The sequence below is a fragment of the Emydura macquarii genome, unplaced genomic scaffold (genome assembly GCF_026122565.2).
Source record: "Emydura macquarii macquarii isolate MOO-44397 ecotype Brisbane River unplaced genomic scaffold, CSIRO-AGI_Emac_v2 contig_390, whole genome shotgun sequence".
NCBI lineage: Eukaryota > Metazoa > Chordata > Testudines > Chelidae > Emydura > Emydura macquarii.
In genome coordinates this window covers 1633-13053 of record NW_027130527.1, presented here as the reverse complement: position 1 = coordinate 13053, position 11421 = coordinate 1633, and the positions used below count along the sequence as shown (strand labels likewise).

At 44.3% G+C, this 11421-nt stretch overlaps 1 pseudogene; it reads left to right on the top strand.

Annotated features, from left to right (window-relative positions):
* The first annotated feature begins 8770 nt into the window (after positions 1-8770).
* Positions 8771-9305, top strand: LOC137146210 (olfactory receptor 5AN6-like; annotated as a pseudogene).
* The last annotated feature ends 2116 nt before the right edge of the window (positions 9306-11421 follow it).

Below are 11421 nucleotides of genomic sequence, written 5' to 3'. Positions count from 1 at the left end.
CTGCCCTTAATACAAGAAGCAGGTTCCTTTAAGGGGTACCAGCTCTTTGTGGATGGCTCTAGTTACTATTATGAAGGAAAACCTTATAATGGGTTCGGAATTTATGCAGTTCCACCAGAAGAAGAAGAACCTTGGGAGAAGGCATTTTCATGCACCCCGCATTCGGCCCAATATGCTGAATTAATGGCAGTAGCTTGTGTATTGGAACATTGTGTGCAATTTTCCATCACCACTACAAATCAAAACATTTGTCTGTTTTCAGACTCAGCATGGGTGTGCAATTCTCTTACAGAGTTTCTACCATATTGGGAAATCAATGGGTTCACATCTTCAGATGGGTCACCTATTAAGTATGCTTCGCTGTTAAAATACATCCAATGTTTGGCTGCAAAGCTTACTACTATGAAGAGGCCAGTTAGAGTGAAAAAGATAAGGGCCCACTGTAAATTAGACCCCTATACAATGGAAAATGGGAAGGCTGACAAATTGGCCAGAGAAGAAGCCCGATCAGGAAAATCTTGGAGTGAAAAAGAGTGTCCCAAAACTATCCCTGGTTCAGTATGCCCAATTGCCACAACTAACGTTGTAAAGAATAACATACCTGACTTAAAGGAGATGCAGAAATTAGAAAAGTCCATAGTGAGAGTAATTCAAGAGCTATCTAAAACAGAGGGGAATGGTAACTTACAAATCCCTTATACAGAAGATATGGACAGCAGTTGAAAATAGTGGATGGAGTTCTGATGTATACAGCAGGTCCTCTCCCGGTGTGGGTGGGTCCAACACACCTACAGAGGGAAATGATGTATATGGTTCATGACACTCCAACAGGAGGTCATCAGGGAGTGGACAAAACTGTCCAACGTCTTGCATCTGTGGGATGGTGGCTGCTTCTGAGGATGGATGTGCAACAATACTGTGATAACTACTTGGCATGTGCTCAAGCCAATCCTACTCCATCTAAAAGAAATGTGCCATTAAAATCTCAGGTATATGAGGGACCATGGATGGCTTTGCAGATTGATTTCATAGGTCCTCTTCCAAGGACCCAGAGAGGCAACCAATATCTGTTAGTGGTTGTCGATCCTTTCTCAAAGTGGGTAGAGGCATTTCCTTTAAAGGCCAATACTGCAAAAGCCACAGCCAAGTTATAGTAAACAAGTTTTCTCTCGATGGGAAATCCCTGTAAAGGTAGAATCAGATCAGGGATCACATTTTTCTGGACAGTTCTTTAGGGACTGCCTTAAATTAATGGGAGTCCTGCAGAGACTACACATCCCATATAGACCTCAGTCATCTGGGATGGTGGAATGAACCAATCAAACTATAAAAATAATGTTGAGGAAACTAGTTGATGCCAATGGACGTAACTGGGATACTCTCATGCCTTTAATTTTAATGGCATTGAGAGCAACACCTGCTGCGTCTACTGAGAAAACACCCTTTGAGGTGATGACAGGCCGAAACATGTGGTTACCAGAACACCTGATCTGGCACACTAGTGGCACTCAACTGGAGGGAATAAAAATGGATACATACCTGCAGAATCTGCAACACAATTTAAATCAGGTCCATATGCAGGTAGCTGTTAAATTGGGAAAATCCAGACGAAAGGCAAAGGCCTACTTTGATAAAACTCAGAGAGAGAGAGAGCATGGATTGTGTAATCGATGGATCAGACCATTCCGAATCATCGATAAACTCAGTTCAGCAGTGTACAAAATTAGGGTAACAGGAGGCAAGCGTAATAAAGACAAAATTTTCCACGCTAATCAGTTAAAGTTATATCGATCGTCTAGGTCTCAGGAGCAGCTTCCTCCTCAAGAGCTAGGTGAACAGCAGTGAAACAGTTGCTGCTGAAGCCCAGCAATCAATCATCATGAAATGGACACTGGTATTCCTGATTTACTACACCCTTGTTGTTGCTTTAAAGGTAAGACTGAGCCAGAATCAAGAATTTGGGATACAACATATCACTCAAGACCAGAAAGCACGGCGACATGAACATGATCAATTAATTGAACATTTGAAGCCAAATGCTCCAAAGAAAGAAATGAAAGAGACTATTGCAATCAATCCAGGCCGTATGGTTACCTTAGAAATGCATCCCGAACCTGTGGGAAATGTTTCGATGGACTCATTCCGTCATTTGATAAATGTTTTAAGTATTAATGCGGGGGTAAATATTGTCTGGAGTTGAAAGAGAAAGAAGTAAAACCCTCACCCTCACCTAATTTAAAATTTGAAGAATATGAGGTAATTTTGAATTGGAAATATACTGTGAAACAGGGAAAATTGATAGAAACTACACAAAAAGGAACTAAATTGTCCGCCTGGACTAATGAAACAACATTGATTATATATAATATTCCCCCATGCATGTTTGGTAGTTATAGAGCAGGGGTGTGTACCACCACTCATGCCCTCAAGCTTCCTGATAACTGTGTTTGGTGGAAGTATATTAAATTAATAGTCCAATCCTCAAAGGTAACTGATCTTCTGGAAATTATGGATTTGGGCGCTAACCCGGAACTAATCCACAACCCTAAAAGACAGGTTAAAGGAATTAGAGGGGAAGATATCACCTTTCAATATAAATTAGCCGGTGTATTGGTACTACCATCAGTGGCTGGAAAAAAATTTGGCCTTTGCATATTGACTTAAAAGGGGAGGATGTAAAGCTTATACCTCCTCACCAACAGATTCAATTTCCCTTACCCATGGAGTGTCTTATGGGACTTGGAAGGACAGAGCCAAATGTGATAACTTGATAACGGGGTAAATTAACCCTATACAAAATTAAAAATGAGGATGAGGGACAGTACGAAATAAGTATTATAGCAACTTTCCAAACTAAATCAGGAAACAAGACATACATATTGAATGTAATTTTTTAATTGAAAGTTCAGGATCCAGTTATCGATTATGATTCAATGCAGGATGACGTAACTTGTCCAGTGGGAGACCCAGGACCCCCTAGTGGTTTTACCACAATACCCATATCAATGGTACTGGTGAATCAAGTTCGATTCATGCATATACCAGTAGTGTTGAATCTATCTAGTTGGTCACTGGGTGAATTTAGTTATTGCAAGCATACAAAAAGTGGCTTCCTTTTTCTCAGTACTCCTTTTGGACAAAATTGCGGCTTACCAACAGCAAATGCAAGACATTACTCTGTTGGGAATGGGTGACAAATTCCATACCCTTAGATGGAAACACAGTTTAAATCCTCTTGGAATTTTGGGATCTTTAACAGGATTATTTGGCTCAGGAATGTCAATCTGGAATCGAATGGATGTTTGGAAAATTCGTAAATACATAAATTATGTGTTACGGGAAGAAGCTAATCAGGTAATCAATCCAATGTTACAGGGAGTAAAAGAACTAGCTCAGGAGGTGTGATTCACTATTTATAATGTGCATGACATAGCCCAGATGTTTAATGAAACCCAGTTTAAAATTAACCAATTAATTGCAGTAAACAATGGTCAACAAAAGGACCAACATTTAGGAAAGGAAATTATCTGCTCTTCATATGGAGAATGTTATAAATACTATCGCAGATACTTTGCAAACTCTAAAACTGGGGAAGGTTCCAGATCTAATCAAAGATAAACAATTACTAAGTTGGTATTGTCCTAAATGTTTTCAGGTGTTAGAAGGGGAGCAATCCGCATGTTTGGATCTTTGCCAGCATTTGTCATTGGGAACAGTGAGACATATGGGATCTGTGACACCACACCCCAACTAAGACAGTTGTTTGCAGGTGTTTGATCCAGACAAGGATGTGTACAAGCAATTGGCAGCCGTCCAGTCCATAGGTCACCTGGACGATGACATCTACAGAGAACGTGTCAATGTGCCTCCTGTGGTAATCTTTCACACTCCAACTCAGACCTGGAAAGTTCCACAGATGGCCTGTTGCTCTGAAAAAGGGCTTCAGCACATTTGTAGGTGTGATGTGTTTGAGACAGATACTGTCATGTGTGGATTACAGGGAGAATTACAGAACGAATCGTCCTCGTCATGCCTGATGAGGCTGACGACTTGGAAAACTCCAATGGAGAAGGTGTCCTATGCTGGAAGTGGCCAATTTTGCATGGTAACCAATCAAAAGAGGTACTACTGTGGTCCCTTGGAGTGTCAGGTCACAGACCCAAATTTTTGTTTTACTCCAAAACAACCAGTGTTCATTGGAAATCAAGCAATCTCTCCTATCCCCACCTTTGAGAGCATTACTACCATTATGTCTGACCCAGATTATCAAGATTTAACTATCCAAAGTACACCAACCTTCCTTGTCTATAGTCCCGCATTAGAGTTATCGTTGAAATCATTAGTGTCTCATAAAGAGACCCACCTCATACAGATTACCAATGACATGGACAAGGCCAAACAGGCTATTACTCAATTAATGCATGAAACCAAAGAAGTCCCCTCAGTAGAAGTCGGATTACGGGAATGCATTGTGGTACAGGGAATTGCAATAGGAATTATCTTCGTCCTATTAGGATGCATGCAATATAAAATTAATAAGTACAAGCCAAAACTCAGACCCAATCAGGAACAAAATACTAATATTGGAGAATATGTATCCATGGTGCCCATAATGGTCAGGCACCAGTATATAGAAGACCATCACAATGCTACTCTTCCTCCACCACGAGCTGTAGGAAGAGATGAGGAAATTATTCCCTCAAATAACTAACCATCCAGATCCACATTTGTGTGATGGGGTTTATTTTGCAACCATCGCATCAAAGGGGGGATTTGTAGTCCATAAGACTAGCCTGCTTGCTTGCATTATATAGATATATATCTTTTCTTATAGATTTAAGTATGATTGTTTGATTATAATAGAGTTATAAATTTATATATTTTGCTGTAATGCAAGGTACCTTACAGGCCACATCCTGTATGACAGCTACAGTTAGCATATATATATTCGGGACCTTTGGCCTAGCTAAGTGTTGATGTATAAAAGGATAAGACATATATAGTCATAACCTTTACCCTAGATAAGTCAGGAGGCATCAAAACAGGGGGACAAGTCACAGGTTACGCCCCAAGAAAACTTTACAGGTACACCACAGAACCCACAAAGGGCCAGAAATAACAAAGGTGAGATAAATAGACTATCTGGGACCATCTGGAAAGGATGTGGATATGTCATTAATACGCACGAACATGCCAGCCTATAGAATATGTGTACCCCAATAGTTTGGGGGTGGTAAATCCAAGTTTGGACTTACAAGGAGGACCCATATTCTTGGGCTATAAGAAGGGGTAGATTGTGCTATTTGAGGTGATCGATCGTCAGCTACTCCTGCTTGAAGTTTCTTTAGTTAGTTTTAAGATATTTCTTCTTCATTTCTACTTAGTATTATTTGTAGTGTTAGTCTTAGTCTTATAGCTCTTAGCCCTCGAGCATTGCCTACTCCACCCCTCTACTCAAGAGTTGAGGAACCAGACATCTCTCTCAACCAGGTCATCAGGGAAGGGTGTGAGTATATTAATCCAAAGAATCTCATAGAAATATATATATCATATGAGTCTTTAAAATTAAGATTCTATTATCCATTCTCCATTTGATTGTTCATTTCTCTATATCAGTCATTTGTCTATCGTATGTTGTCTTAATAAAAGCTTATAAAATTATACAAATTTGGTTATCACTAAGAGCCTTCCTGTTGTGCACCTCGGGGTCTCTATAAAACTCTTCTGGAGCCTGGTTCAGGGACAAGAACCTAATTTTCTTCTAATCAGATCAATTGGCGAGCCTATAACCCTGTTAAATAACTAACACACCCGAAATCAGGCTACAATCGAGCCGTGACTTTTAATAGATACAACAGTGATAAGTGTTGCATAAGAACCCGTATAGAATAGAACATAGATTGTAATAAACTATTTAATGCAAAATGAGTTGGGGTTGAGACAAATTACAAACCTAAATCAATTTGAAAAATACCCCTAAAACCAATGGATAGCCCTGACTGGAAGGAGTAAAATCAGTGCAAGGCAGGAACTGTCGGGGGGATAGACTTACCTGAAGCTCCAGGATGTTTGCAGTTGAAGTGATGCCCTCTTATTTCTCAGGGTTAGGTGACCAGGCTTAAGGACCCAGGGCTCAGTTTAATCAGAACTAGGATTCTCCCCATAAAGAGCCCAGGTATCCATGGAGGGATGTGCAGGTGCTGCAATCTCTTCTGGAACAACATGCTCCTGCTGAAGTGGGGATTTTTGTACCTTTTCAGGAGCAGGCTGTCTCCCCTGAACGCGCCTATGAGGGACATTTAAATGACTGAGTCTGGGGAGTTCCTGCTGGGACTTTTTTGTCCATAGCACAAACAACAGCTGTGACGCAGCCACCTTTGCAAACTCACCTGACATCTCTCTGCTTCCACCCCATCACTGGGGCTCATCAAAGGTTTTCTGTCATAAACTTTTTGGAAGGAAATTTGGGTTTTTGACTACAGGACAAAGTTTAGACTAATTGTCTGCTTCCCTCAAAAAGTTTATTTGGAAAAGCTAAAAATGTGTCCAAAGATTTGTGTTTGCACTAATATTTTGGGGTGTTAAATTGCTTTCTTTCTTTCTTTCTCTGGTTTTTGTTTTGTTTTGTTTCCAAAATATTTTTCCATTTTCAGCAGAAAATGTTAGATTTTTGGTACACAGTCAGCATTTGCATCAACATTTCATTGAGGGAAAAAATCATCTAACCAGTTTTCCTGCTTATATGATCAAGGTTATTTATTATTTGTGCTAGGGTAGCACATAGGAGCCCAGTCGTGGCCCAGGGTTACGTTGCGCTTGGTGCTGTATAAACACAGGCTGAGCTGCTGGCTTTGAATGTCTGAAATGCAGCACTGAGTTCTTTTAGCTCTCATTCCAAGCTATCCTTTTTCACTCAGGAAGTTCTTATTCACACCAGCACCTCCCCTGCATGTCACGGTGCCCTTTTCCTGAACATGGCTTCCTTACCGGAGTGAGGCCGCAGAAGATGTTTGTGCTGAATTTAGCACAGGCTGTGAATTGGAAATTGCTTATTGTCCAATCTCTGTAAAGTGCCAAAGGGTCTCAGAACCACATGGAGATTCACGCTGAGTATTGATAAAATCAGGAGCCCAGGAGGAACCACAGCCAACTCCATGGGAGTGGTGCTGGCAGACCAGGCACCAGCTCATGTCAGGGCCTTCCTCAAACACTGGAAGACTGGAACCCAGCCTGGCTCACCTGTGGGTTAGCATGGCTAAACTCGGTATTAAAAATGATAGAAATGTATGTAGTGTTTAGACTTTCTGAAATACTTCTAAGTCCCTGCATGTATTAATTTCACCTACAGCATCTGTATCCCATGGTATAAAGTTATAGTGAGTGTCTGCATTGTAAACTTCTGTAACTGTGGAACTCACAGAACAGGAAAGAAGCACTGATTGAAGCAAAGTGCTGGTCCTGCACACAAGAAGACTCGCTGAAACCAAATGAAATACTGTGAAACCCCAAGGACAAAGACTTTGCTCCTGTCTCCTCTCCATGGCTGTGTATGGGCAATCAACAAACACTTGTAACATCAGTTTGAACTCCAGGAGAAAGGAATAAAAACCCCAGGCCAGAAGGAACTGTAGCACTGTGCTGCTTGGAATTTGGAGCAGTCAATGTTTCTAAGCATAAGCAAGGGATCCCCAAGCTTCTCAGCATGGGTTAGCCCTAAAGGACACCTAGAGCTGGCATATTGCAGCAGCTTTGGAAACCTAGGATGTGACTCATTAGTCAGTGTGTGTTTATCTGCTTTAACCTTGTAAATAACTCTCTCATTTCTTTTTCTTAGTTAATAAACATTTACTTAGTTTATTACAGGTTTGGCTAGAAGTGTTGTCTTTGGTGGGAGGTCTAAGCTCCAGTTGACCTGGGGCAAGTGACTGGTCCTGTGGGACTGGGAGTAGCCTGAATAGTGTTGTGATTTTTGGTGTAAAGGACCATCTATCCCAAAAGCAAGCTGACCTGGGTGGCAAGATAGGCCGGAGTGCCCAAGCGACTGTCTGTGACCCCATGCTGAGGTTCTTATAGTGCTTCAGGTGTTCACACTTGGTACTTGGTAATTGGTGAAATCTAGTTATAGAACATGCAGCCAGTTTGGGGTTTGTTCCATGGCTGGTAACTGTCTGCCCAGAGGTTGGTATTCACGTTCATGAGCCACTCCAGCCAGCTTGGCCCTGGGCTGGCTCAGTGCTGTGGGGGGCTATCTCAGGGCAACCCCGAAACCAGAGTCATCTCCAAGGGCATTTTGCAGAGGCATCTGAGGCTGGGTCAGGCTCCAGGAGATGCATCAGGTCACGTCGATGGGCAGGGGGGCAGTGTCCAGTGCGAGTCTGGGCTGAAGAGGAGAAAGTGTAAGCGTGTCTCTCATGTGCTCAGTGAACCAGGAGAGCTGAGGTGCCCAGCTGGGCCTGAGCAATCAGACGAGGCAGGGGACAGAGCCAGGACAGAAGCTCCTCTTCCTGCTCTTTTTAGTTATTTACATCATCACCCTGTGGGGGAACATGATGATCATGCTGGTAATAAGAGCTGATTCTCACCTTTGGACCCCCATGTACTTCTTTCTGCTCCATTTATCCTTGGTCGATATCTCCTATTCCTCAGCCATTGTCCCTCAGATATTGGTGATTCCCTAGAAGACCACAAAACCATTTCTGGGAATGGCTGCATTGCTCAGATATTCTTCTTTTTCCTTGCAGCTGTTACACAAATTTTCATTCTCTCGGCCATGGCTTGTGACCGCTACGCTGCCATCTGTGACCCACTGCATTAACATGGAGACAATGAGCAAAGCGAGCTGTGTTGAGCTGGTGAGTGGTGCATGGGCAATTGGCATTTTCCAAGCCCTGCTTAACACAATTTTTGCCCTCAGGTTGCATTTCTGTGGGCCCAATCAAATCAACCATTTCAGCCGTAAGCTCCCTGCTCTGCTACAACTGTCCTGCACTCAGACCCTCACCAATCAAGTGGTGCTTCTTACTTGTATTGTGATACTGGGATCGAGTGCCTTCCTCTTCACCCTGGTCTGCTACATTCACATCATCTCTTCCATCCTGAGGATACGCTCAGCAGAGGGCAGGTGTAAAGCCTTCTCCACCTGCAGCTCCCACCGGATTGTGGTGGGCTTATTCTACCTGACAGGTTTTATCCGGTACACAAAACCCAGCTCGGTCTCCTCTGTGGTGCTAGATGAAATGTTCTCCATCCAGTACAGTATCTTGACACCCATGTTAAACCCCATCATCTACAGCCTGAAAAAGTAGGAAGTGAAAACAGCTCTAGGGAAAATACTGGTGAAATGCAAGTCTCTCAGCTGCCCCGAAATCAACAGGCCTACACCGCGATGTGTCAGCTGAGGATCTTGCCTCTGTGTATAAAGATGTGACACAGAATGCAACACTTGTAGTCAAAGTTTTGCTTAAAGAATATGTGGACTGGGGTAAATGAGGGGTCAACAAACAGGCTGAGATTTTCAAAGTGCCGACAGCGGGTAGGTGCCCAACTCCAATTCAATGTTTAAGTCCCAGAAACGTGCCCACGGCTCAGCCAGAAAAGTCTGTGAAGAGCCGGACATTGGAGCTTGATCGGCCCAGTCCCAATCTAAAGTCTATAAGAACAATTCCATCTGTGTGCCCACTGCTAGTGCCATATCTCTTCCCATGATCGGTTAGTGTTCATGGAATAATCCCTGTCCCAGATAACAATTCTCCCATTTTCACTGGCAGAATTTTGGCCTACTTTATCATCATCATCATCATCATCATCTCCAGTGTCTCTATCTGTTATATTTAAACACTTTGGGTGATAGACTGTCTTTAATTTCATTTTAAGCACAGAGACTAACATTTTGGTATTCTTCTTATCTAATATTTTCCAAATGTTGCTCCATTTATTTGTCTCAGTGTCTCCCCTTGTTGGTAATGAACTCCATAGTCTAATTATATGTCTTCGTTGTGCCAGCCCTCTTTCTAGATAGATAGGGCAGGGGGATGATCTGGAGGGGCTGGACAGAGTGGGGGCAGGCTGGCAGGAGGCAGGTCTGGCTGGAGGATCTGGCCGGAGAGGGGGTGGCAGTAAGGAGCTCATCTGGAGGGGCTCGCTAGAGGGGTAAAGAGACTGCCTCAAGGGGTGGACAGAGTGTGAGGGGTGTAGCTGGGTGGTCTGGCCTTGGTGCGGGGGTGAGATGGGGCTGGAGGGAGTGGATGGCTGGTGGCGGGAGGGGTGTCAGGGGCCTGGTGGGCAGGGCTGGACAGAATATAAAAGAAATATGAAGTAAATTGAAATAATATGCTTTTTAAAAAGTTTAAAAATGTAAAATAAAATTTGAAACTTGAAGTAAAGAGTGAAAAAAAAAACCAATATAAAAAAGTAAATTCTGAAATTAAACCAACACCTGCCGGGTGAGAGTCAAGGGGACCAGTGCTTCCCCATCACAAGTCAGGAGCTCCCTTTGCCTCTGCCCAGGCCAGGCAAGAAATCCCTCTGTCCCTCCTGGAATGACCTCCTGGAGTCTCGGGTCCACAGAGGGCAGTTCCAGACGGGCAGAGGGATTTCCTGCGCAGATTGGGCAGAGGCAGACGTGCCCTTTTCACTCCCCTCACTCTGAAGGCTGGGCCCAGAGCTGTGTCACAAGGCTGTGTGAGCTGGGTACACGCTGGGAAAAGCCCTGAGTGGGGGGACTCAGGCTGGTGCAGAGGGGATGAGAGCTCGCAGGCCCCCAGCCTGGCTCTCTCTCTCCTTCCCCTCTCCACCTCTGTACCTTGTGTACCCAGCTGCAGCTGGGCTGAATCTCGCCCCGGGGGGCCCAGCCGAGGGACACCCTGTCTCTCTCTTGCTCTATCCGGGGGGGGGGGGGGGGGTCGCTCGCAGGGTCAGGGTCACCCTCCACTGGCGGAAGAGGTGCCTGGAGGTTGCGCAGAGTCTCTCTTGCTCGAGTGGGGATGGCTCCGTCAAAGGCAGAGTCGCGCCTGCCGACGTCCTCCGCTCCCGCGGGGTCTGTCCGCCAGCTACCTCGTCCCTGGAGCACGGGGTGTCCCTCTGCCCCACACGGAGGGAGCCCTCCTTGCTCATTGTACAACAGGGGGGTCACCTAGCCTCCTGTACAACAAGAGCAAGAGCCTTGTGTCCGGCAAGTGTAAATGGGAGTGGTTCCCCCTTGGCTTTGTCTGTGGGTCTGGGAGCCCAGGAGGGGGCTGCCCTCACTGCCAGGCTGGGGTGGCCGCATGGCCGGAGTGAGACTGCTGTTAGCCCTGCCCTGGGGGGCACTGGGAAGCTCCTGATATGTGACGGGGGAGCACATGTCCCATTGACACACCCGGCAGCTGTTGGTTCAGTTGAAGATTTCACTCTTTTTTTTAATTCTGTATTTTTCTATGTATT